The sequence below is a fragment of the Ceratotherium simum genome, chromosome 9, assembly GCF_057802395.1.
Source record: "Ceratotherium simum simum isolate JZ-2026a chromosome 9, ASM5780239v1, whole genome shotgun sequence".
NCBI classification, from domain to species: Eukaryota; Metazoa; Chordata; class Mammalia; order Perissodactyla; family Rhinocerotidae; genus Ceratotherium; species Ceratotherium simum.
Window position 1 is genome coordinate 18036168 of NC_141908.1, and position 23606 is coordinate 18059773.

Below are 23606 nucleotides of genomic sequence, written 5' to 3' on the forward strand. Positions count from 1 at the left end.
GCCTTAAAGCTGTACCTGGCACATAGTAGACACTATATGATGATGGTGCAGATGATAGAAAATAGTTATAGAAGTAGGGATTCCAGATTAAGGGAAATGACAGTGCCAGTACGTGGCAACAACCAGATCCCACTGGGAACATTGGGATCTGGTTAATAGAATCATGTTCTTAGAGGGAGTGCAGGCGGAGGGTGGCCCTGATGGAGGAGGAGCTGGGAGTTGTGAATGCAGTTCAAGAAAATAATTATTGAGTGTCTTTTATGGGAAAACTTCTGTTAGATGCTATGGGGACAAAAACCTCACGTCACCTATATACCACCCACTGGAAGGGGCAGCCTGAGTTAGTACAGACAGTTACAGTAAGAGGGGCTCTGCACTTTACTAGTGTCTCTGTCTTGGGTTCCTCATCTATAAAATGGATATTTTTTGAAGATTAAAATTTGCATAAAGTACCTAGCTGGTGCATAGTAAGTGCTCAAGAAATAGTACTTCTTATATAACATAATTAGTAATATAATCGGGGGAATAAGACAAATACAAAAATAACTATGGCATAGACATTTTATAAAGACCTAAGAGAGATACAGAGTGCTCTGGGATTTGGAGAAGGGAAGGATCTTGTGTGTTTAGGGCTTGACATGGCAATGTTTTATTTGAAAATGGCCTTCTAATGGATGAAGATTGGGGTGGAAGATGGGGGACAAGGTGAAGAGGCTATTTTCTGATAATCAATGCTACTGTAGAAGGGTTTCCTTTAGGTATAGGGAAGGTTATAGGAGGTAACTATTTTTGAGTTCCCTCTACCTCTTACAATTCTCAGTAGCTTGTTTGTTCCTTTTGTTGAAGGGGTTTCTGGAGTTTTAATTCTCCACCTCAAAGAAATGCATTTCTAATGAAATTTAAGGAGCTGTGGCAGTCCGCCCTCTTCCTATTCCCCAATAATCCGTACTCCTACAAGTAAGAAAATATATGAAAACGTTTGTTGTAGGATGTTCAATTTTGAAAAACAATTTAAGTCAGATTTTCTGTGCTGTTGAGTTGCTTTTATAGGAATGCTAGAATCCAAGACCCTGTATGTTGAATGGGGGACATCTTAAGTAGCTCTTTTCCGTGTATGGTGTCAAATGACTGGGTACGTGGTTGGATGTGAGAATGATCTGACAGGGCCGATGTGGCTGAGCAGTGGCCACCCTTCTCACCCGCTACACCAAGTTGTCCATCTCCCGGTACTTTGTGCCTAGTCAGACGAGGAAGAGGGGATTTCCCCACTAGAGGACGAAGACTGTCCTGTCAGCAATATATAATATACACTGTTGCTGTGTAGAACCTTCAGGCAGCCTTCTTCATCCTCCCTCTCAGGCTGGCTCCTCCATTTTCCTGTCCTGGTGAATGATACACTACTTTTCCTCAGCTGCCCAAGCTGAAGTCTAGCCATCATCGAGCCTCCTTCTCACCCATTCCCACCAGTTAGTCGTTGGCCATTGTCCTGCTGATTTGACCTCTTTCATGTTTCTGGCTCCTGGTTTCTATCTACCATGACTGCCACTACACTGTTGAGGCCTTTATCTCACTTATTTCTCACCCAGAGTTACATGAACTACCTCACTGGGCTCCTGGGCTCCAGCCACGTCCTCTTCAAATCCTCTGCACAGAGGCGAAGAGCAAATATGGAGGTGCTCCACTCTTAATAGACTCCAGTGACTTACGTTGTTGGGGTAGTGGTTCTCATTGAACGGGGGAGGTTTTTCAGAACCATCTTTAGATCCTTTTCAAAGTGTTAAGGTGTGGGTCCCATCCTGGACCCATAAATAGAACGAGGGCCCTGGGAAAGGGGTTTGGGCTTCTGTATCATGAAAAATCTCCCCAAACAGGAAGATATGCAATAATTAATGCTTTAAAAAATATAACTTTTTATTTTGAAATAATTATTCATAGGAAGTTGCACAAAAAGTATAGAGTGTTCCATGAATCCAGCTTCCCCAAATGTTATCTTATATGCTCTAGTACAATGTAAAACCAGGAAATTGACATTGATACATTACTGATGAGTAGACTACAGACCTACCTAAGTCATGCTTTTCAATGCCCATTTCTCTTGCCAAGTTAGAATGTAGCAGTTCCTGTTACATGAATTATTGGAACACAGTTTAGTTTAGGAATGGCATGGGCATTCTTGATTCTGGGAGTGGTAGTGCTGGTGGTGGTGGTGGTGTATGTTGTATTGTGAGTGTAAGATTTTGATAGCTACCACTTGTTTATCCTTGTAAAGTGGGTTATACCCCAGAGAGCTTGCCAAGAATAAATTTGAGCAATGTAATTCTATCTAGTGACCCAAGGTCATAACTTTCTTATGTAAAAAGTTGAAACTGCCACATCAGGTTTTGTGCTAGAAGAATAGTACAGACATTTATTCTTCTTGAATCTAAGATACAGTTAGCATAAAATTATGTCAGTGTGAATTGTTTCCCAGGCATGTGTAAATCTTGCTTTGTTTTATCTTATTTAGATTGTAAAACATAAGGGCACAGGGCTTGTTTTGTTGTTGTTTTTGGTCTTGTTTTGGTCATAATTCTAAAATACAGCGTCTACTATGGTAATGGTTCTATGCAGTGAATCATAAAGTGTAGTTTTGCCATGAGAGATGGAATATTATTATGGGTTGTAATGAATTCAGTGGAATGGATTTCAGACCTTTAGGTGCTGACCTAGGAGAGTCTTTGAAGTAGGGATCTAAACCAGTACTGAGAATCGGGCTCAGCTTGGCTTCCTCCTCAAAACTGATGGACAAGATAGAAAAACCCTTTGTATCAGCTGAGGTGACATTTTGTTGACACTTGTCTGCATTTTTTGTGTTTCACACAGACTTGCTTGCATCTTTTGAGAAAGCGAACTGAAGAGTAATAAGAAAACCAGTATCTGCTTCAGAATATATAACTAGGTCAGAGAAGGTCGATGCTATGTTTTAAAATCAGGAAGTGTGGTGAGTTCTCCCGCCTAACTCACAGAGGCCTCTGGGGCTCTTTGGAGGAGTCATCAGACTTCTTCAGTAAACCCACCTCTCATCAAGGGCCAGGCACTGGACTGGGCCCTTTGCAAATTAAAACCCTGCAAGATACATATTTTACAGATGAGGAAATTGGATCTCCATTTCTGTAACTTTCCACAGGGGCCATGGGGCCAATTCTTGTCAGTGCTGAGAGCTGAATCTGGATCTAATTCCCAAGCCTTTCTACCACACCAGATTGCCTCTCCATCCATGCAAGACACTCAGGTTCAGCGCCGAGCCTCTTGAGTAATTCCAAAACAGGCTTCTGAGAGAAGATTGCAAAGGCCAACTTCTTTCATGGCTGAGAAGCTGCCTTTTGAGGTGTATCTCTGAGGGGAGAATTCGGAGCACACTAGAGGCCATGTCCCTTGCTGATGAGTAATAACCTTACTAGAATAGGGAGGAGACTTTGTGGCCCAAGGAGAGAAGGAAGCCCCAGCTGAAAGTTACTCGTCCGATTCATTTCTTTGTGTTTCTCATACTTTCTGATACCGGCATGGTGATGCAGTTATTGGGGGCTGTGAAGGGGACTCGGGGGACTGGCCGAGACCTTCAGATTCTTCAGAGAGATTCTCAGAGCAGTGATGCCTATGTTTTCCAGAGACAACACCAACAGGCATCTTTATTGACCAAGGGGCTGCAAGGACTTTTCCCAACAACATTTACTCAACCTGCAGAAGGACTTGCATCCCTTCCTTCAAGGAGTTTAGGGGCAGGTCCTGTGGCTTAGTGGTTAAGTGTGCACGCTCCGCTGCTGGCGGCCCGGGTTCGGATCCCGGCCATGCACCGACACACCGCTTGTCCGGCCATGCTGAGGGCCCGTCCCACATACAGCAACTAGAAGGATGTGCAACTATGACATACAACTATCTACTGTGGCTTTGGGGAGAAAAAGGAGGAGGATTGGCAATGGATGTTAGCTCAGGGGCAGTCTTCCTCAGCAAAAAGAGGAGGATTGGCATGGATGTTAGCTCAGGGCTGATCTTCCTCACACACAAAAAAAGAGTTTACATCTTAACAGGGAGCAAACTTGAAGCTAAAAGTCAACTGTGTGTGTATGTGTCAAGAATTACCAGATTATGTAGTACATGCACAAGGGACAGCAGTGTGGCTCTGTCCTTCCTCTAGGGCGACCAGCCATCCTGCTTTACCTGGGACAGGAGGGTTTCCCAGGACAGGGGACTTCTGGTGCTAACACTGGAACAAAGTTGGTCACCCTGCCTTCAACAGTCTTTGTGGCCCTGGGCAAGCCACTTAGACTTTTTGGATCCTGGGGCCTGCATCTCTCTCACTAGATGGCTTTTAAAGTTCCCTTCCAGTTTCTTAGGATTGGCAGTTAGGTGTGACTAATTTGCAAGCTTGTATTGGGTAGAGCATGTGGGCCAGAAGCTAGTGCTCTGAAGCCTTTGATAGTGATGATCAGAGATCAGTATTTGATTGAGAGCAATACTGGCTACTTTTTAGAAAGTTAAGAATGTTTAGGCAATTAGGATAAAGTCACAGACACCTGTAATGAGGTGGCCTGAGCAGGAGGGCAAGATTGTAAACTCCTTTGAACTTTGGCCCACCCAGAATTTTTTTTAAAACAACCTAAATTAGTGCCAACATTTATAAATACAGAGATTTGACCCAAAACTTGAGTTTCTGGCTTCTCTGGAAAGATTGGAAGATCTGGCCAACCCAGACTGTCTTCCCTCAAGTTGTCTGGTGGCTGGAGCTGCGAAGTGGCTGCCCTCTCTAGATGGAGCACGTGGTCTCAGGTTCATTACAGCCCCCCTCCTCCCTCCAGTGTCCCCCCTCCCCATTCCCCTCTGTCTCCCTCCATCCCTCCTCTCCCTCTTCCCCCCATAGCCTTGTCCCGCTCACTTTTCTCCCTACTCACTTTTATTATCTGCCTGGTAAGGTAGACACTTTAATTCAATACTTCTCAACCCTGGCACACCTTAGAATTTTGGGGTGTGCTTAAAATTATATCGGTTTCCTGGCCCTGTCCAGATGGATTGAATCATAATCTTGGGGATGGGGTTGGGCTGACATTTGTATTTAAAAAGTCTCCCCAGGCAATTTTGATGCACAGTTATGGTTGAGAATTGATCCTGGGGTGAGTTTTGATGAGAGAACCACCATGGAGCAGAGGAAATTGATTGGGGCAGTCATGACGTGAGTTAAATGTGAACTGAACTCACTGGGAAAAATTAGGGAACTTTTAAAAAGCAAATATCCCAGTGGCGTATTCATGGCACATTTTGCTAAGGTATTAATAAACTCCCTCCAGATCCTGCTGTACTGCTGTAGGCACTTAAGTCATTAGAATAATGACCATAGTTTTTTGCATGGAGTGATTATAAAAGTGTTTTTAATGGGCTTATAAATCTAGTGATCATGAGAGGCAAGTGATGTGAATTTAGTGTATTTGAGGCAAGGGATAAAATGGAGGGGGCACAGTTAAAATGAACTTTGTTGGTTTTCTGTTTTTGCATAGTGGCTTCAATCATAGGATTCTCTCACTGTAAATCAATTTCTATCATTTGTTGCCTGCTTCCCCCTCCTGCCAGGATCACATTCTAGGCTGTGAGTGTGGTCATCCTGAATGATTAAAAGTTTCATGTAGCTAATAAATAAAAATTTATTCTCATTTGAAACTTAAAATAGAAGGGACTTAGACACCACCCATTTCTGCTGCTTCATTTTAAGAGCAGATAAAACTAAGGTTTTGCGATGTTAAGTGACAGTTCACAGCTCTGTCCCTAGTCCTGGAACTCTGTGCCTCGTGCTTCCCTCCCTCCCTGTAGGGCTGTTCCGCCCAGGTCCCTGGGCTGCAGAGAAACTGGATATCTGGGATGCTGGTACCTTTCCTTAAGCTTGCGGGCAGCAGCTTCAGGAACTTTGTGTTATTCACCTTTTATCCCCCAGTGTCTAGCCTGGGGCCTCACATTAGTTGGAGCTCAGAAAATGAGGGCTAATGAAGGAAAGAGACCCAATTCAGGTCACAGGGTGTTCAGGAAACCTCCTGGGGCTTCTCTGCAGCCCCCGAGTCCTTGGGACCCGTGGGTGGCGTGCCCTCGTAGAGCCCCTGAGTTAGCGGGTTCTGCACTGCTCCGTGTGAGCCTTGTGGGAAGTTAGGCCTTGTCTCTAAGGGCAGGGACATCTCTGGGACCTTCGGTGTTTCTCCACAGTGTGTAGAACCATGGAGAGCACACCGCGAGCCCCTTCCATGAATGGGCTGGGGTTTGGGGAATGGGCTGGTCTGATGGGGTGTCCACTCTCTCTCTTGGCCTCTCATGGCCCTTTCACCTGGTTTTTGTTCTACGGAAAATACTCTAAAATGCCACCCTCATGTCACTTTGAGGGAACTGCAAGAGAAAAACACTAAGATTGGTATCTCTTTCTAAACTGGAGACGTGTTGGTAATCTCTCATTTTTCTCAGGGTAGCCTCTGCAGTTTAAGGTGTGGGTGTGAGCACGCGTGCACATTTGTGTGTTTTTACCCCCTTGCTGTGTACCTGGCTGCTTCACCCTAATAGCACAATTATTTTGCTGATTGCTTAATCTTATTTGTGCCTCCTCGTCTCTTTGAAATTCAGTCTCCATCGTGAGGCTCCACACAGAACCCACTCTGGGTTCTGCTCCCTGTCCCGAGAGCCAAGACGCCTCGTGGCAGAGATGCTTCCTTGGCTGGGTTAGGAGAGGATGTGAGTAGGTGTCTGCAGGATCACCTGAGAAATTGTTTTCTTTTTTAATCTCCAGATAAAAGCCCAACTCAGAATGACAAAAGCATAGTCTGGGGAGGAAAATGAGAAGATGGCTCTGCTCAGGGCTATATTTTTTGAAAAATTTCCAGATGATTATTATATACCTCTCTACCTCCTCATTTGAAAAATAGCTTTCCTTGATGAAGTAGGGGAAAAGCCTAACACTCAATGGAAAGCAACTCCTGTTTATTAAGTGCTTCTTGTTATATGCCCTATCAAATGATTTAATCACTTTGTTTTTTTCAGACTCACTCCATTTATTCATTTCATGTTTGGATACCTTCCTGGTGTCAGGCTCTGATAGGTGCTGAGGCATCCTAGAGCGCTGGTTAAGAAGCCAGACGCTTTACCACCTGGTGGCTGTGTGACCTTGAAACAGATCGCTTGGTGGTTCATGCTTCAGTTTCCCCCGCTGTAAAGGAGGACAGTCATAGCACCTACCTCACAGGCTAAGAGGATGTGTAAGGTGCCAGCTCTTACTGCAGTGATAAGGACAGTCCTACCCTCAGAAAGCAGATAGTTTGGTGGCACCCAGGGTCCAGAGGGGAAGCACCATTGCCAGCATATGTGACATATCTGTGCTTTTCCCATCTTACCGTACAGTCTTCCCTCCCTCTGAACCCCACCCCCATCAATGCCTCATTTATCTGTCATTATCACTTAAGAGCTCAGCTATATGAATTTTTCTAAAAGTATCCCAGAAGTCTGTATTACATCCTGTTAATGAATGATCTGGTGTCATTATTGGGAAAAATTGGTTTCGCTCAGAACTGTAGGGTGACTCTTGCAGGCACTCCTGAGATACTTGCCCTGATGCTAAATGGCCCTAAACTATTGTCCTTTTTGCAGTCATTTTTTTGTGCTGTCGTCTTCATTACGGAGCCCCCTACTTCTAAAATTCCTAATCTCTTACTAGAGTAGAACCAAAGGTTACCAGGAGAAACCAAATAACCAGACTTGTTAAATCCATGACCTTAGTTTTATGCAAACGACTTAATAAGTAATCTGAGAGTTCTTGAGGAGAGACTGTTGTATTCTTCTGATGTACCCTCTGTCTCCCTTTTCCACCTTTAAGGACCCTGTGATTACATTGAGCCCACCAGAATAATCCAGGATCATCTCCCTATTTTAAGGTCAGCTGATTAGCAACCTTAATTCTATCTGATACCTTAATTCCTCTTTGTCATGTAGCGTAACAGGTGGCTCTGGGGATGAGGATGTTGACTTATGTGGAGGGCCATGATTCTACCTCCCACAGCTGTCTTGTTCCTTTTTGTTGAATTAATTACTTAGTATCATGATATGTTCCAAAAAGGATTACAGCGTCCAATACAGGAAGATAAAGTACACTTAAAATTAAGTACAGAAAAAAATGAGGCAAGGAGAAAATGAGTCAGAAATGAGGTTTAAACACAAAATAGGTACCAATTTGCTTCTGGAAGTGGACTGTGATTTTTGGCTCTGAGCTTTTCCTAGCAGCTCTCTTAAAGAGAGAAGCAATGTCAGTTATGTTTTACTGTGTCATTGGGTAAAATCTGACCAGTTGTTCAGATGCCCGGATGAATATTCTTTTTTTTTTTTTTTAATTTTTTATTTATTTTTTTCCCCCAAAGCCCCAGTAGACAGTTGTATGTCATAGCTGCACATCCTTCTAGTTGCTGTATGTGGGACGCGGCCTCAGCATGGCCAGACAAGTGGTGCGTTGGTGCACGCCCGGGATCCGAACCCGGGCCGCCAGCGGCGGAGCACGCGCACTTAACCGCTAAGCCACGGGGCTGGCCCATGAAGAATATTCTTGATACTAAGATGAAAGATGAAAACTTGATAGTAAGATGAAGACCTTTGCCAGATTTACGGTAAACCCAGTGATACGTTTCAGCTGGCCCTTTTTTTTTTTTTTTTCTTTTCTTTTCTTATTACTGCTTTCTATTAGGTCAAACTTGCATTGCTGTGAAGATTTCTTCCAAGACGTGTGGTCCAGGGCCAGGCCAAATCCAGGGATTTAAAATATCTAGAGCAGCGAGTCCCATCTGGTGGTTCTCATATCCCAGAGATTCTTGAGGGTACCTTGAGCTTTCACTCTGAATGGCAGTGATGTCTGGTTTACTGTTTCTATTTTTGAAGGTCGTTAAATAAAATATGTATTTCCGTATACAATCTCTGATCCTCCTTTTAGATGGAAGAGTTTGAAAGCCTACCAGCATTTATCAAGAGTTTGGATCATGGTTAATGGCATTCGGAAAAGTGTTCTGCAGTAGCAACATATGCGGTTTTTGAAAATATTTTATCGTAAAAAATATTTATATCCCTAATGGACTATTGGTTAAAGACAGGATGCATTAGAAACACCCAGGCCAAAATATGAATTATTGAGCATTATGCTGATAATTCTGATGATCTTCCTCCAGATTCTCTTCCCTCTAGCCAAAAGTTGCATTCATCTGATCAGAATTCTTTTGGCATATCTTAAAGTATTTTTTTAAAAATTCAGTATTTAGAAAGAGAAAATATTGTGACTGTTATAGTCATTTTGTCTTTTAATTTATTAGGATTAAAGATTTATACACCTGCAATGTGTTTTTTTATGTAGAGAAATGCTTTCAAATAGCTGCTGGAAACCACCTGTCTTACCCTGATATTTAGAAACAAAACAGAAAAAATATAAAAATAAACTTATGGGGGTTTGGAGATGCCAATTAATCTACCCTTCTTCCCTTCTGGGTTCTAAACTAGAGGAAATAGAAGAAGCCAGACGAAGATTAAAGTACAGTACCAGCTTTATTAGAGTAAAGCTGAGTTGCAAGATGTGTCTTGGGGGCAAGACTTTCTGATCCACCCTCGATGGAATCCACACATCTGCCCAGGTGATGGCCTGGCAGCTGTGGGTGGGCTCTCTTGTGTAGGGAAGCTCTGTCCCTTTAACCTGTGGGGGCAGGAAGAGAGAGAGAGAGTGGACTCCCTGAGGGCAGGAAACCCAGCAGTGTCCGACCATCGACCATGGCAACTGCCACCCCCACCCCCCCAAGCTTACCTGCTGTCCTTCCTCCCCCAGAAGGCCTGTGAGCCCTCTGATGCAGGAGCAGAAATAGTCCCCTGTGGTTTCTGCCTGCGAAATAGAGCACACATTTTGCATGGAAACATGTCCAGAGGAGGTAAGGAGTCTTCCCTTTATAAACCATTAGGTTTGTTTTTAAAATCAGATGCAAGAATTCCAAACATTAGCAGTTTCTTGTCTAGTTTTGATGCTGGGCCGTAATCAGATTGCTATCTGTGTTTTAATACAGTCATGCATCGCTTAACGATGGGGATACATTCTGAGAAATGCATCGTTAGGTGATTTCATCTTGTGTGAACATCACAGAGTGTACTTCCACAAACCTAGATGGTATAGCCTACTACACATCTAGGCTATATGGTACCAATAACTGAAAACATTGTTATATGGCACATAACTGTGTACATTTGGTCCCTGCACCAAATGTATGCTAATGAGAATGTAATTCTGGGGCCGGCCCCGTGGCTTAGCGGTTGGGTGCGCGCGCTCCGCTGATGGCGGCCCGGGTTCGGATCCCGGGCACGCACCGGCGCACCGCTTCTCTGGCGATGCTGAGGCCGCTGTCCCACGTACAGCAACTAGAAGGATGTGCAGCTATGACATACAACTATCTAATAGGGCTTTGGGGGAAAAAAATAAATAAATAAAATTATAAAAAAAAAGAATGTAATTCTGGAATTGATGTTGACAAATCACACTTTTTTCTTATAGAATTAAATGCTGTGTGTTATAGGTTTAATGGGCAAAAGATAATCTGTCATTAATCATTTTGAACATTAACAAAGATGTATCGAAATGAATGAACCTAAACTTTATCTTGTTTCAAAAATGAAATTTGAGGGGAGGAGGAATCAAGATGGCGGCGTAAGCAGACTCGGAACTCACCTCCTCCCGTGGACACAGCCAATTTACAACTACTCGTGGAAAAATTACCCCTGAGACAGAACTGAAAACTGGATGAGAGGAACTCCTGCAACAACGGACAATCCTAACTGAGGTGGAAGAGGCAGAGACTCCCTTCTAGAGAGGAAAAACGCCGCCTTCACAAGCCGCCAGCTTCACGGCCGCCGGGAGCAGCTCACAGGTACACAGCCTCCCTGGAGGCGCGGGGCCCTGAGCCGGGGAGCGCCCCCGCTGTGGGCATTTTGTGGACCCAGCACAATCGACACCAGCGGCATAATATCTGACTGTGCCTGCTACTAAAACACTGGGGAGCACCCCCAGAAAACCCGGTTCACAAAGAAACTAAAACTGGCTCTTAAAGGGCCCGCGCGCAAACTCACCCGTTTAAGGAAGCACCCTAAAATCACCAGAAAGAAAGGTGTACAGTGCTTTGGTGACAAGAGACTCACCTAATAGGCCCTGAGTGCATCTCGGTGAGGGGTGAGACCTCTCCAGGGACTGGGACATTGGCAGCGGCCATTGTTGTGGCCTGGTGTGGGCGTGCTGACACAGACACCATTGGAGTTCTCCCTGAGGCCTGCTAGCCCAGGGTCTGCTCCACCCGCTAGAGCACCTATTTAATCCAGCTCAGCCAGGGCAGGCAGCCCACCCTAGAGACTGGCCCCACCCAACAACAAGCCCTCAGGCAACTTGTGGGCCTGCATAGATTGGTGACTGGATTCTCTGCAGCCTGGCAACTGAGCCGACTTGAGCAGGGCAGGGTGGGCACAAGGAGCGGGTGGAGAGTGTGGGGTGGTGGCAGAGTGTGTGGGGCTCCCGCCGTGGAGAGACTGGGTCCGCTTGGGGAGGTCAGGGCACTCACACGGGGCAGGACTGTGTTGACTGTGTGTGTGGACCTGTGGGCGGCAGGGCTTCTCAGCCGCAGAAGACTTGTACTTCTCAAAGACCCACATAGGAGGTTTGTTCCACCTTCCAAAACCTGAAACAATTGGGTGCTCCTGTGCCTGAGGCCAGCCCCACCCAGCTGCAATTCTCAGAGAGCTGACAAGAGACCTAATAGGCTAGAGGCTTACAGCAATTGTAAGGCCCTGAGCCTAACAACCTGCCCAGTGGGGGCCTACTCACTTAAAAGAAATACTGCAACACAAATGTGGTATTAGAACTTGCAGCCAACTGTGCTGGGGATCCCCACACCTGATAAAGAGACTGAAGGGCCCACAACAACTACAAGCAGCTGAGCATTACAACAGCTGGCCAGGAGCATAACTCAGCCTCCTGGGCGCCTACAGGGAGAGCAAACAGGCCACAACAGAAGGATACACGTAGCCCACATAGGGGTCACCCCTGGAACTTTGAGAACTGAGGGAAGCACACTGGAAGCCTCCTAAGCCAACAGTTACATAAAGTCACCTATCCAAGAGCAGGAGACGTAGCTGACCTACCTAATACGTAGACACAAGCACAGGGAAAGAGGCAAAATGAAGAGGCAAAAGAATACATTCCAAGTAAGGGAACAGGACAAAACCCCAGAAAAGGAACTAAGTGAAACAGAAATGAGCAACCTACCCGACAGAGAGTTCAAACTAAGAGTGTTAAGGATGCTCACTGATCTGGGGAGAAGAATAGATGAACTCAGTGAGAATGTCAACAAAGAAATGGAAGATATAAAAAAGAACGAATCAGAAATGAAGAATACAATACTGGAAATGAAAAATTCATTAGAGGGACTCGAAAGCAGAGTAGAGGATACAGAAGAGCGGATCTGTGAGCTGGACGAAAGACTAGAAGAAATTACCCGAGGTGAACAGGTAAAAGAGAAAAGAATTAAAAAGACTGAGGACAGTCTAAGGGACCTCTGGGACAACATCAAGCGCACTAACATCCGTGTTATAGGTGTCCCGGAAGGAGAAGAGCGAGACAAGGGGGCAGAGAATCTATTTCAAGAAATAATAGATGAAAACTTCCCTAACCTAAGGAAGGAAACAGACGTCCAGGTACAGGAAGCACAGAGAGCCCCAAACAAGATAAACCCCAAGAGGCCCACACCAAGACACATCATAATCAAAATGTCCAGAATTAAAGATAAAGAGAGAATCCTAAAAGCCGCAAGAGAATGTCAAGTTACTTACAAAGGAAACCTCATAAGGCTATCAGCTGACTTCTCTGCAGAATACTTATCAATAGCTATGTAATCTATGCAGAAATAGAAGTACAATGATGTACACCTGAAATTTTTACAATGTTATAAACCAATGTTACTGCAATAAACAAAAAATTAAAAAAAAAAAAAAAACAAAAATGAAATTTGATTTTACTTTGGTATTCCATCTTTACCATATATATGTAAAAATTAAATGATTAAAAAGTTCCTAAGGAGGTTAGGGTGTGTTGTGTGTGTGTGTGTGTGTGTGGATGTGCGCGCGCACGCGCATATTGTGTGGATGTGTGTGTGAGAGAGAGACTGTTAAATGAGCTGATTTGTCACAAAAGGTTGGGCAAAGTCGGTCTAGAACAATGGATGGATTGTGTATCCCTTAAGTCCTCCTTCAAGTATAGTTTCTTTCAGCAAAGCTTTGAAAGGCTTTCAATGGCCATAAAGTCACAATTATGTGTCCTGGAAAATAAGAGAATTAGAGGCATTTCCAGAAACTTTAAATATTGGTTGATATCTTGTGCAAAAATAAAGCACGTAATGAGGATATTTCCCTCAGTTGAAGCTGTTCCACTTTGAAGTCAATGGGAAGGGACTTGTGATTGTTGAGCAGGTGTTCTAAAGTGAGCACTTGAGCAATTAAAAAACAATGAAAACTCAGTAAACCCCTGTGATATCCAACTTTGAGCAGTGCCAAGTTTATGTTGGATAGTTATTTGCTATATCAGAGTTAAAAGTTAGAAGACATGTATCCAAACCGTGTCTTGATTTTAGCATAATGGGTCAAAACCCCGCGATTAGAAAGCAGGACCAGTTATCTTATAGGCACTCCTAGTTCACAGTGATGAAACTATGCCCTCTGCATATATAATTCTCATCTCAGCTGGATGCATGTTAGTCTTACTGACATGTCTTGCTGACATGTATCCAGCTTATTCAAAAGTAATACCAAATCATTAAATTCTGCACACATTTTACAAAGGAGGAGAATTGTGCCATATTTTTTGTCTCCCCCCACTGGAAATTAGTATCTGGTTTGCCCCCATTCTTGCTATCCTGAATGAGATAAAAAGCAATGCGTCTCAAACTTTAATGTGCAAATAAATACCTGGGGATCTTGTTATAAACGCCAGTTCTGATTCATTCTGTCTGGGGTTGGGCCTGAGATTCTGCATTTCTAATCATCTACTAGGTCATCTCTATGCTGCTGGTCCGCAGATCAGACCTTGAGTAGCAAGATACTGGTTACTAGAAGCATTGGTAGAAGTTAAGGCCATTAGGTTAGCCTCAAATAACTTCTCATCTTTGGAGCCAAATGCCAAGGAGAGGTTAATAAAAGCCCTAACAGTCCAGCATTATTCTCAACAAGTCCTTTCACACATGGTGATCGAACAGGGCTCTGTAGTGGACTAGCTCTTCGTGAAAGACTGCCTCCTTGGGCTGGGCCCCTTGGGCAATGGCCTGAGAAGACCCATGTGCAGTTCTTTGAGGAGAAAACCAGCGTACCTTGCAGATGGATTGTCTAGTAAGCCAGTGCATCTACATTTTGGAGAGCAGAGAGTTTATCTTTTTAAATTTGGGAGAGACTATCTTTTGCGTCCCACTGGATAGGACTCAGAGTTGATAAAAGGAACATCTTTCCAAGGATGTAAGAGTTCTCATGTCTGGCTGCATATTAAAATCACCTAGGCAGCTTAAAAACAAAAATACCCTGCTTCGGCCACACCTCAGATGAAGTAAATCAGAATCTCTGGATGTGAGACCTGGGCGTCTATGTATTTTTTAAAGGAGCCCAGGTGATTCCGAAGTGAGACAAAATTGAGAGGCCCTGGTTTAGGCAATCCTTAATTCGGAGGACAGAAAGCTTGCCTGAGATGCTCCATTCTAGCTTGAGCTAATTCGTCGTCTGTCATCTGAAGGCTTGTGACCAGATCCCAGTCAGGCTTACCCAAGATATTTGCAGTTTTGGAGGAGCTGACCTTGGTTTATAAATTGGGGGCTAAGTAGACTCATCAACCAGTGTCTGACCGCTGAGTTCTTCCCTAAGAAAATTGAGACCTGGGGCATTTATGACCCCCGGTCTGCTGAAGCTTGGGGCTTTGTGCTCCATGTAGATTTACTGTAGCCCCATTGAAGTGATGGAAATTCATTATAAGGTTTGAATTTGATAAGCCTCTGAGTGGCCATTTCAGGTTGTGTGTGCGTGTGTATGCGCCTGTGTTCACGCCTTCAGCTAATTTTTAAACTCACTCATTGACTAGTTTTTAAAACATTTTAGCCTGGCGGTCTTGATCACATCGAGTGTTTGGAGGGCCGTCCCGTTGCCGTAGACTGTGCACCTAGAACACTCACGTGGTAGGCCACCACCCAGCCTGTGTGCCTCCCCAGGTGGGGAGAGGGGTCCTCCGGCTGGGGGCCTTGGCTTGTAGGGTTCAGGGAGCACTTGCTGAATAATGAGATTTATCTCGAGGACATTGCCCCACTTTTTGGAAGTAATTTTGATGATTTTTTGTGACTGGTTTTCTTTATTACTGTGGTCATTTTGGGCATGTTGTCCTTCTTGGGTGTTTTCTAGATATCGCGAGTTGCCAGAAGTCTGATCCTCAGAGAAAAAAGGTGCATTTTATACTTACCATAAAATTCCTCTGTGGCTTTGCTATCCTTGGGCTCTGAATAAAAGTTAATCTTCTGAGTGTTTTCATTCAACATTGATGAGACCTACCTAACAAATTTACACACGGTGTGATCTTTTCACAGACCATTCCTTTTTTCTTCTCAGAGAGAAATTATCGACCTGTCATAATGCATGTTCATGGTTTCCTGGGCTGGAAGCCAGATGACAATCCTGCTCTTTTTGAAGACTTTCATTGTCCAGATTTTGTTCTCAAAGCCTTCTTCCCTGTGCTTGTTGATTCATAGACTGGGATCTTTTTTTTTTTTTTTATAATTTTTATTTATTTTTTCCCCCAAAGCCCCAGTAGATAGTTGTATGTCATAGTTGCACATCCTTCTAGTTGCTGTACGTGGGACGCAGCCTCAGCATGGCCGGAGAAGCGGTGCGTCAGTGCGCGCCCGGGATCCGAACCTGGGCCGCCAGCAGCGGAGTGCGTGCACTTAACTGCTAAGCCACAGGGCTTAGCAGGCCCATAGACTGGGATCTTTGTGGAGCAGAGCCCCAGTGCCATATACTAATTAGTAAATGGGGGCACAGCCAGCCTAGGAATGAGCTCCTTGGCACGTGCCAAGACAGTGTTGGCACCGAAGGATGTGGAAGAAAGTGAGACTCGGATATCTGTCAATCAGCTTGGACAGCGTCAGGAATTGGCCCTCCTCTCATCTCTCTGTGGCCTCCAGTCGTAGCACAGGGCTCTGTGCCTGCTTGTCTTCAGGGCTGGTGACTGACTCCTGAATTCACCTTGGTTTGCTACTCTTTGCTCTGCAATCTGGTCCTATGGGCTGACCTTCTCTGAGCCTCTTCCAATGGGGTGGGTAAGGTTCTGCTGATTGATTAAGGCAGTGGTTCTCAACTGGGGTGCTCTTTTCCTCTGGGGAACAGGAGGAGACATATTTGATTGTCACAGTTTGGGGGTGGAGGGTTCTAATGGCCTCTAGTGGCTGGGGGATAGGGATACTGCTAAACATGCTACCATGTGCAGGACAGCCCCCCCATCACAAAGAATCTGGCCCCAAATGTCAATTGTGCCAAGATTGAGAAGCTCTGAATGAAAGGAATTTATTTTATTTTTCAGGGACCCATGCTTTTTGTTTTGATTTAGTAGATGTTTTCAGAACACTTGGAGTTGCTGTGGTTTCATTTTTTGTTGATGGGAAATTCTGTCATCTGTGAATAACCTATGGGTCTGTGAATGAAACTCACAGAACATGTGAAGATGTTGTCTGATCCAGCAGCCACAGCTTCCTTCTCATTGCTTTCTTTGTCTCCTTTCCCCTTTGTCCACCTGCTAGTACGTGCATGCCCAAGAGGCCACGTCAGAATAAAATACCAAGTGTTCTCTTCCAACTGCTTTCCATTCCCCTCTACACCTTCTAATGGAGATGGCCGTGTGTGAAGTGGCCAGGGGACACTTGGGGCTGGGAGTGGGAGGGAGGACAGAATAGAGAGGGCAGGAAGGAGGGCCTGTTCTGGATATGGAGGCATTAACATTATGACAGAATTTAAAAATTTATTTTGCTGTTGATGCCAGATATGGAGGCCTGAGCTACACTCAACGTGACCGCAAGGCAAATACCGCTTCAGGTGGGTGGAGTTGGAAGTCGTCCTTTCGCTGCCCTGACTAAGGATGCAGGTGGAGCATAATAAATAAGAACTGGGCACAGGATTCTCTGGCTTTGATCATTTCAACCATAGAAGGGACTAGTTGGTTTAAAACTCAGATGTTAAAAAAGCCTCCCCAAGAATAGCAAAGGCGTGTTGTTTTAGTGGGTGTCTTTCAGTTACTGACTCTAAATGAGACTTGTTTAGCCAGTTCTAAAGGGAACAGGCTGTTTTCACTTAGAATGTGTTTTTCCTGTTTATAAAGAAAAGTGTTAAAATTCATCAGAAGACCAAGTTACGCAAGTGAAGAAGAAGGGCCCGGAACAGTACCTGTCCTGGGCGGCACCCCTGTTGGCTCCGGAGCTCCTTTGCTCCCTAGAATGGCAGGAGGCTCAGCGGTTAGTGCAGCTGACGAGGATTCACACTGCAGATTTGGGGCTGCTGGTGAGTGGGCCCTGTGACTGGTTTCAAGGTGGTGGCACCGGGCCTGTGTGTCCGGGCCATCCAGGAGAGTGAACAACCTCCGAGCAGCTTCCCAGGAATTTGGACTTATTTTAGAGGAAAAAGCAGCTTTGCTTGTTCTTCCCTCCTCCTCGACTTCTTTTAACAACAGAAGACAACTGTATTTCGAGCAAGAGTCTCCCCCTAGGCCATCTGTCTTCCTTATACCAGTAATTCCATAAAAGTGTACTTTTCTTCCTATCATCTGTTGATTCTCCCAACCCCTTGAGGTTGGTGGGACGTCGCATTAGACTCAGCTCCTTAATATCACCGGACTGTGGTTTCTGGGTTCTGTTTCATATTGATAAGTCTCTTTCATTTTGAGTGTCTGCAGGCGGCTGGTAGATGCAGCATGGTTTGGTGGAGACCGTATGGTATTAGAAAACAGGACGCTGGCTTGAGCAGGCTTGAGTATTGGTTTGATTCTGACTCTAACCGGAAAACAACATTTTCTGGGCCTCCGTGTCCTCCTCTGTAAATTGAGGGTTTGTAATGGTTATTATTTTCCTAAGCAAGATCTAATGCAGTCTCCCAGTCTGTATAAAGTCTTTTATACATTTTAATTTATCATATTTCCTTTTAAAGTTGATCATTAGGTCAGTGAGCTGCTCTGGTGAGCACAGAATTAAGAGTTTGGTAAGATGATGTGCAGTCATTTCAAGTTAGCGTCCAGTTGGTTTCCACAGCACATTTTGTTTGCCGAGTAATGGAAGCCCAGATTGCAAACGGTAATGGCTACTATATTTTAAAACAATTTTCCACGCACTCTAAGTTGCTCTTAAATTGATACGGAGGCTGGAAAGAGAAATAGTAGGAAATTGTTTCAGAGTTGAATCATTAACATTATTTAAAGACTGTTGTTACTTCTATAAAGAAGTCAGGCAAAAAGCCTCTGAAACTTACAATTTATGACTGACCCTTATCTAGCATTTAATTAGAGTATCATAGTGTTCTCTATCATACAGTTTTACATGCGTAGATATGTGGACCTGAATTTTATAAAACAAATAACAAGCAAGACCATTGCCAAGCATTACTTTCCTGACCAAATAGCATAGAAATTCAAAGTTCAGATTCCATGTACAGAGGTAGCTAGAGAAGTTTTCTTCTGAATCTCTGTAGTGCAAATTGATACATGTACTGATTGTCCCCAGTATCTTAAAATTTGGTATGTAAAACTTTTCTTAGATTTTTTTAAAAGAACATATTTTAAACAAAGCAAGACAAAATTCAAATTAAAACCTTTGTGGAACCTCTGAAACATCTCTGGGAACCCTGAAGTCCTTTGGAACACAGTTTGAAAACCAGGATCATTCATCCCCTCCTCATCCAGCTCTAGCAATGTTCTGTGGTTCTACAACTTTCCCCATTTTATGCTTGCGAGAGGTGAGATAGACTTGTCTGCGATCACACAGTGCCAGTGGGTAGAAGAAGCTATAGATCAAAGATTTCCAGGCCTTGGGTGCAGGGGTTCTTTTAGCTCCTCCTCACCACCCCTTCTGATGTCTTCTTGTGATCATCTCGGGTAACTAGCAATGAAACAAGCAGCCTCCATCGAAGGTTCCTCTCACTTGTTTCTCCTCCCATCCCTTGTCTTGGCCATCTTTTTGTTTCCACAATCACTGCGCCTTCTAGAATTTTTTTCTGTAGTTTTTTTTCCTTCTTTTTCTCTTGTAATACCTGTCCACCACCGTATCCACTTTAGTTTAACCCCGTCTGTTAAGGGGCACAATGAATTTTCACTGTTATATGACAAGATCTTAGGGTAAAAACTTCGGGCAGATAAGGTACAAATATACTCGCAGAGTGCCCGGGTTCTTCGTGGTTCACACCAGAAGGATGTCTCGGAGGTCATTGCTAATTTGTGTTTCTTCATCTCATTTCTACCATCCCGTCCTTTCATCTAGCAAACACTTAATGACCATCCACTATGTGCAAGGCCTGGCCATTCCCAGCATTTCCTGCCTTTGGGGAGCTTACAGACCCCATAGGAGAGATGAAAGAAAGGATTATCCTACAGAGCAGTAGGTAAGAAGCTCTTCAGAAGCAGCAGAAACTGTTATGAGTGTTCCAAGGAGGATGCGCTCTCCTCAGTCTGCGGAACCAGGAGAGGCTTTATGTAGGAGTTGGGGTTCGGTTGTGAGAAGCAGGTGGGATTCCCAAGGTAACATGGATGAGCGCAGTAGACTTAGGATTTCTTGAGTGTTATTGCACAGGATGAGGCTAAAAGTAGGCGCCAAGAGCCACCATTAAAAGATAGATACGAAGTAGTTCAGGTGGTACTTCTTCATCGGCCTGGTTTTCACTCCACTGGAACTGGGCTGTTCTCAGGTGGTTTGAGAATTTGGCATCTGCCAGGCAAGGCATGCCGGGAGCTGTCTGAGGGGTGGCCTGTGAGCTTGATCCAGAGCTTATAAGAGTGACCACGTCTGGTGCACTGGTGGCAAATTTCTCTGTGCAATTTCTTTCTGTTGCTAGGCCTGTGGTCATCCTTCACGAATGGTACAGACTGGTCCTGGCTGTGCTGTGAGGAGTGAGAGAAGGTCCTCGCCAGGGCTGCAGTGGGCCCATGAGGCTTATCTCGCTGTCTGCAAGTATAGCTCCTCTGCCCACCTCCAACTTTGGAGGTGGACTTCCTTGCTTTCTTTTTTTTTTTTTTTTTGTAACAGCTTTATTGAGATATGATTCACATATCATACAATTCTCCCATTCAGTGGCTTTTAGTATATCTACAGAATTGTGCATCCATCACCATGATTTTAGAACATTTTCATCACCCTACAAAATAAACCCTGCATTCCTTAGTTGTTCCCTTGAGCCCTAAGAGACTACTGTTATACTTTCTGTCTCTATGGATTTGCCTGCTCTAGACATTTCATATAAATAGAGTCAGAATATGTGGTCTTTTGTGACTGCCTTTTTTCACTTAGCATAATATTTTCAGGGATCATCCATGTTGTAGCATGTACCAGTACTTCATTTCTTTTTATTGACAATATTCCGTTGTATATGGTTATACCACATTTTGTTTATCCATTCATCAGCTGATGGACATTTGGGTTGTTTCTTTTTTTTGTCTATTACAAATAATGCTGCTATGAACATTTGTGAACATGTTTTTATGTGGAAATATATTTTCATTTCTCTTGGGAGAATTCCTAGGGGCAGGGTTGGCTAGGTCATATGGTAACTCTGTGCTTAACCATTTGAGGAACTGCCAGACTATTTTCCACCCTGACTGCACCATTGTATGTTCCCACCTGCAGTATATAAGGGTTCCAGTTTCTCTACATCCTCGCCAGCACTTGTTCTTACCTGTCTTTTTTGATTATAGCCATCCTAATGAATGTGAATTGGTATATCATTGTCGTTTTGATTTGCGTTTCCCTAATGGCTAGTGATGATGATGAGCATATGCTTTTACTTTTTAAAAGAACTGACACATTTCTTTGCCAGAGATCTTTGACCACATTTGGAAAGATGGAATCCAGATTTGGTTGTGTTGAGGAGTGAAGGGGAAAGAAGGAAGTGAATGCTACTCTTTTCAGAAGTACCAGAGTCAGGGGAGATACACATTAGGGTGGTTAGTGGCAGGGATTGAAGCATAACTCATTGCAAACAGACTTGGTGCAGACTTCTTTCTGGAGCAGGACAGAAGTCATGGCCCTGGGCTGTCATTGCTCCGGTTGGCAATAAGGCCTCTGAGATATACTATGTAGTCCTTTTTGTGTCTGTCAGATCCCCTTCACTATAGGATCCAGCTGTTAGAAGGTCTGGAGGCAGGCAGATTCTTGGCCTGATCAACAACTTTTTGATCACTGTTGTTCTGCCGTCTCTTGGTTAATTGTGTGGCCATTACTCATGATCATCGTTAGGTCCTTTTATGGCGCCAAGACCCTCTGGTGAGAATTGCTCTCCTGTTATCCTCGTATTCCTGTGGGAGATAGGAGTGTCTCTCAAATAATGATTTTGAAAAGTCTTTTAAAATTCTGTCTTCTTTATAGGAATTGTAGAGATGAATTCTAATTTAATTCTCTGTGTGTGCTGGTTGTGTGCTGATATAGTTGCTGCTATTTCAAACTGTAGAAGTAAAGGATATTCCTGGCAGTTCTATAGTCACTTAAAATCTGGACCCTCAGTAATCATAACTGTGCTCTGAGCTTTCTTACAGTTAGGGATTTTCACTCCAAATTTGTATGTCTCTGAGCTGGAATAATTGAACCTTGGCTAGGTTTCTTGACCATCTTTTGGCCCCTCCAATGCGCCCCCTGAGTCGTTCTGACTCTCCCCAAGGCCAAGGCAGAGAAGTGTGCCACCTTCCACTGAAGCCCTGGTTCAGTTCTTGGCCCTTGGCCATTCGTTTGCTTAAACCCTGCAGCCTTGAGCAGCTTCTTCAGGGGACTAATTGTGGAAGCGGAGTGGGGTTTCCTGTCTGAAAGTTGACAGGTAATTCCTGTCAGCGTCCTGAGTTCTCTCCTGACATAGTAAAAGAAAATCACCAGAAGACTGTCCTTCTTGATACATTTGTTAGTTCACTTGCTCTGGGAAAATCCCTGCAGCCGTGGTGTAAAACTGACTGACTAGTGTGGTTTATCAAAAAGGAAGTTCAGCCACCTCCCGAGGAACCTGGGGCAGCACCGGGTTAGAGGGATGGCTTCTAAAACATCAGCCCCTTGAGGGTGGGAACTTTGTCCTAGTCATCATTCAGTCCCCAGGGCCAGCTGGCCCTGCCAGCTGGCTGTATACTTGTAGCAAGAATGGCGGAAGGAAAGAGGGCGGGTGCTGTTCAGCTGACTGAAGAGGGGCTGACTAAAGTGCCCGGTGACAAGTTCACTTAGTCAACAGGTATTTTATCATGCCCCTGGCATCACTGTCTTTCTCTGAGAAGGTATGTGGGGGAGTCATGGGATCCCACACAGAAACTGGTACATAATCCAAGGTAGACAGACAAGTGTTTTAAAACTACAGACTAGGCAAAGGCAGTGTGGGCTGGAGTAGTGGGGAGTGATCTGAGGCAGGTGAGACTAGAGCTGGGGCTCGGGGAACTGACCGGGTTTGGATTGTCAGTGTGATACGGGAGGGCCAGCCTGGTAGGGGAGCAGTTTGAGTGGAGAAAGGGAGACCCTGAAGAAGGGTGTGCAGGGTTATGGTGACGGCAGGTGCAGAAGGTGCACATGGAGCAGAGGAACTTACGTGCTAAAGTAGTGGGAGATGGAGTTCGAGCCACGCTGCATTGGCAGAGTGGTGGTGTGGCATAGCGACAGCATCCGTCCACCTGGGTCAGGGCTCTCAAACTTGAGCGGACAACGGAATCCCCTGGAAGGCTTGTTGAAGCACAGGTTGCACACCCCCCCTCCAAGTTGCTGATTCAGTAGGGCAGGGCCTGAGAATTTGCATTTCTCACTGGTTCTGCTGCTGCTGAGTTAGGGACCACACTTGGAGAATCACTGGCCTAGAATTCGGGGGTTGGTAACTTTTTCTGTTTAAGGGCCAGATAGTAAATGTTTTGGGCTTTTGAGCCACATAGGGTCTCTGTCACATATTCTTTGTTGCTTTTCACGACCCTTTAAGCATGTACAAACCATTCTTGGCCAGACATGAACAGGCTGGCTGGGGAGGAGGGATGGCAAAGGGATGTGGTTTACTGACTCCTGGGCTGTCCCTAGATTGTCCCTCTTCTGCCACATAGCTGGCTGACCTTTGCCAAGTTAATCTCTCTGTGCCTTTGTTTTTTTCATCTATAAAACAGAGATAATATTAATAGTTCTTACCACATAGGACTCTTAGAAGAATTCAATGAACTAAGGCACAGAAAACATTTATCATAATGCCTGGGACATATCTAGAATTTATTTATCATTTACTATTAATAGTAGCAGTGGTACTACCAACTCCTGATGACTCTGTTGATAGGTGAGGGA

At 44.5% G+C, this 23606-nt stretch overlaps 1 protein-coding gene and 1 long non-coding RNA gene across 9 annotated transcripts in view; one reads left to right on the top strand and one right to left on the bottom strand.

Annotated features, from left to right (window-relative positions):
• The window catches only part of MGAT5 (alpha-1,6-mannosylglycoprotein 6-beta-N-acetylglucosaminyltransferase), a 336034-nt gene that overhangs the window by 98676 nt on the left and 213752 nt on the right, over window positions 1-23606 (top strand). For 2 of the 8 annotated variants that reach the window (XM_087435085.1, XM_087435084.1), the window contains exon 1: window positions 10675-10937. The exons of the other annotated variants lie outside the window; for them this stretch is intronic. The gene's annotated coding sequence lies outside the window, so the exon portion shown is untranslated. Of the gene's footprint in view, window positions 1-10674; window positions 10938-23606 lie in introns of those variants that run through there. 8 annotated transcript variants of the gene reach the window in all.
• Window positions 9569-11436, bottom strand: LOC147916244 (uncharacterized). The gene is made up of 3 exons (XR_015553171.1): window positions 11206-11436; window positions 9830-9904; window positions 9569-9721 (listed from the first exon to the last, which is right to left on the bottom strand). It is a non-coding gene; the product is annotated as an uncharacterized LOC147916244 (long non-coding RNA).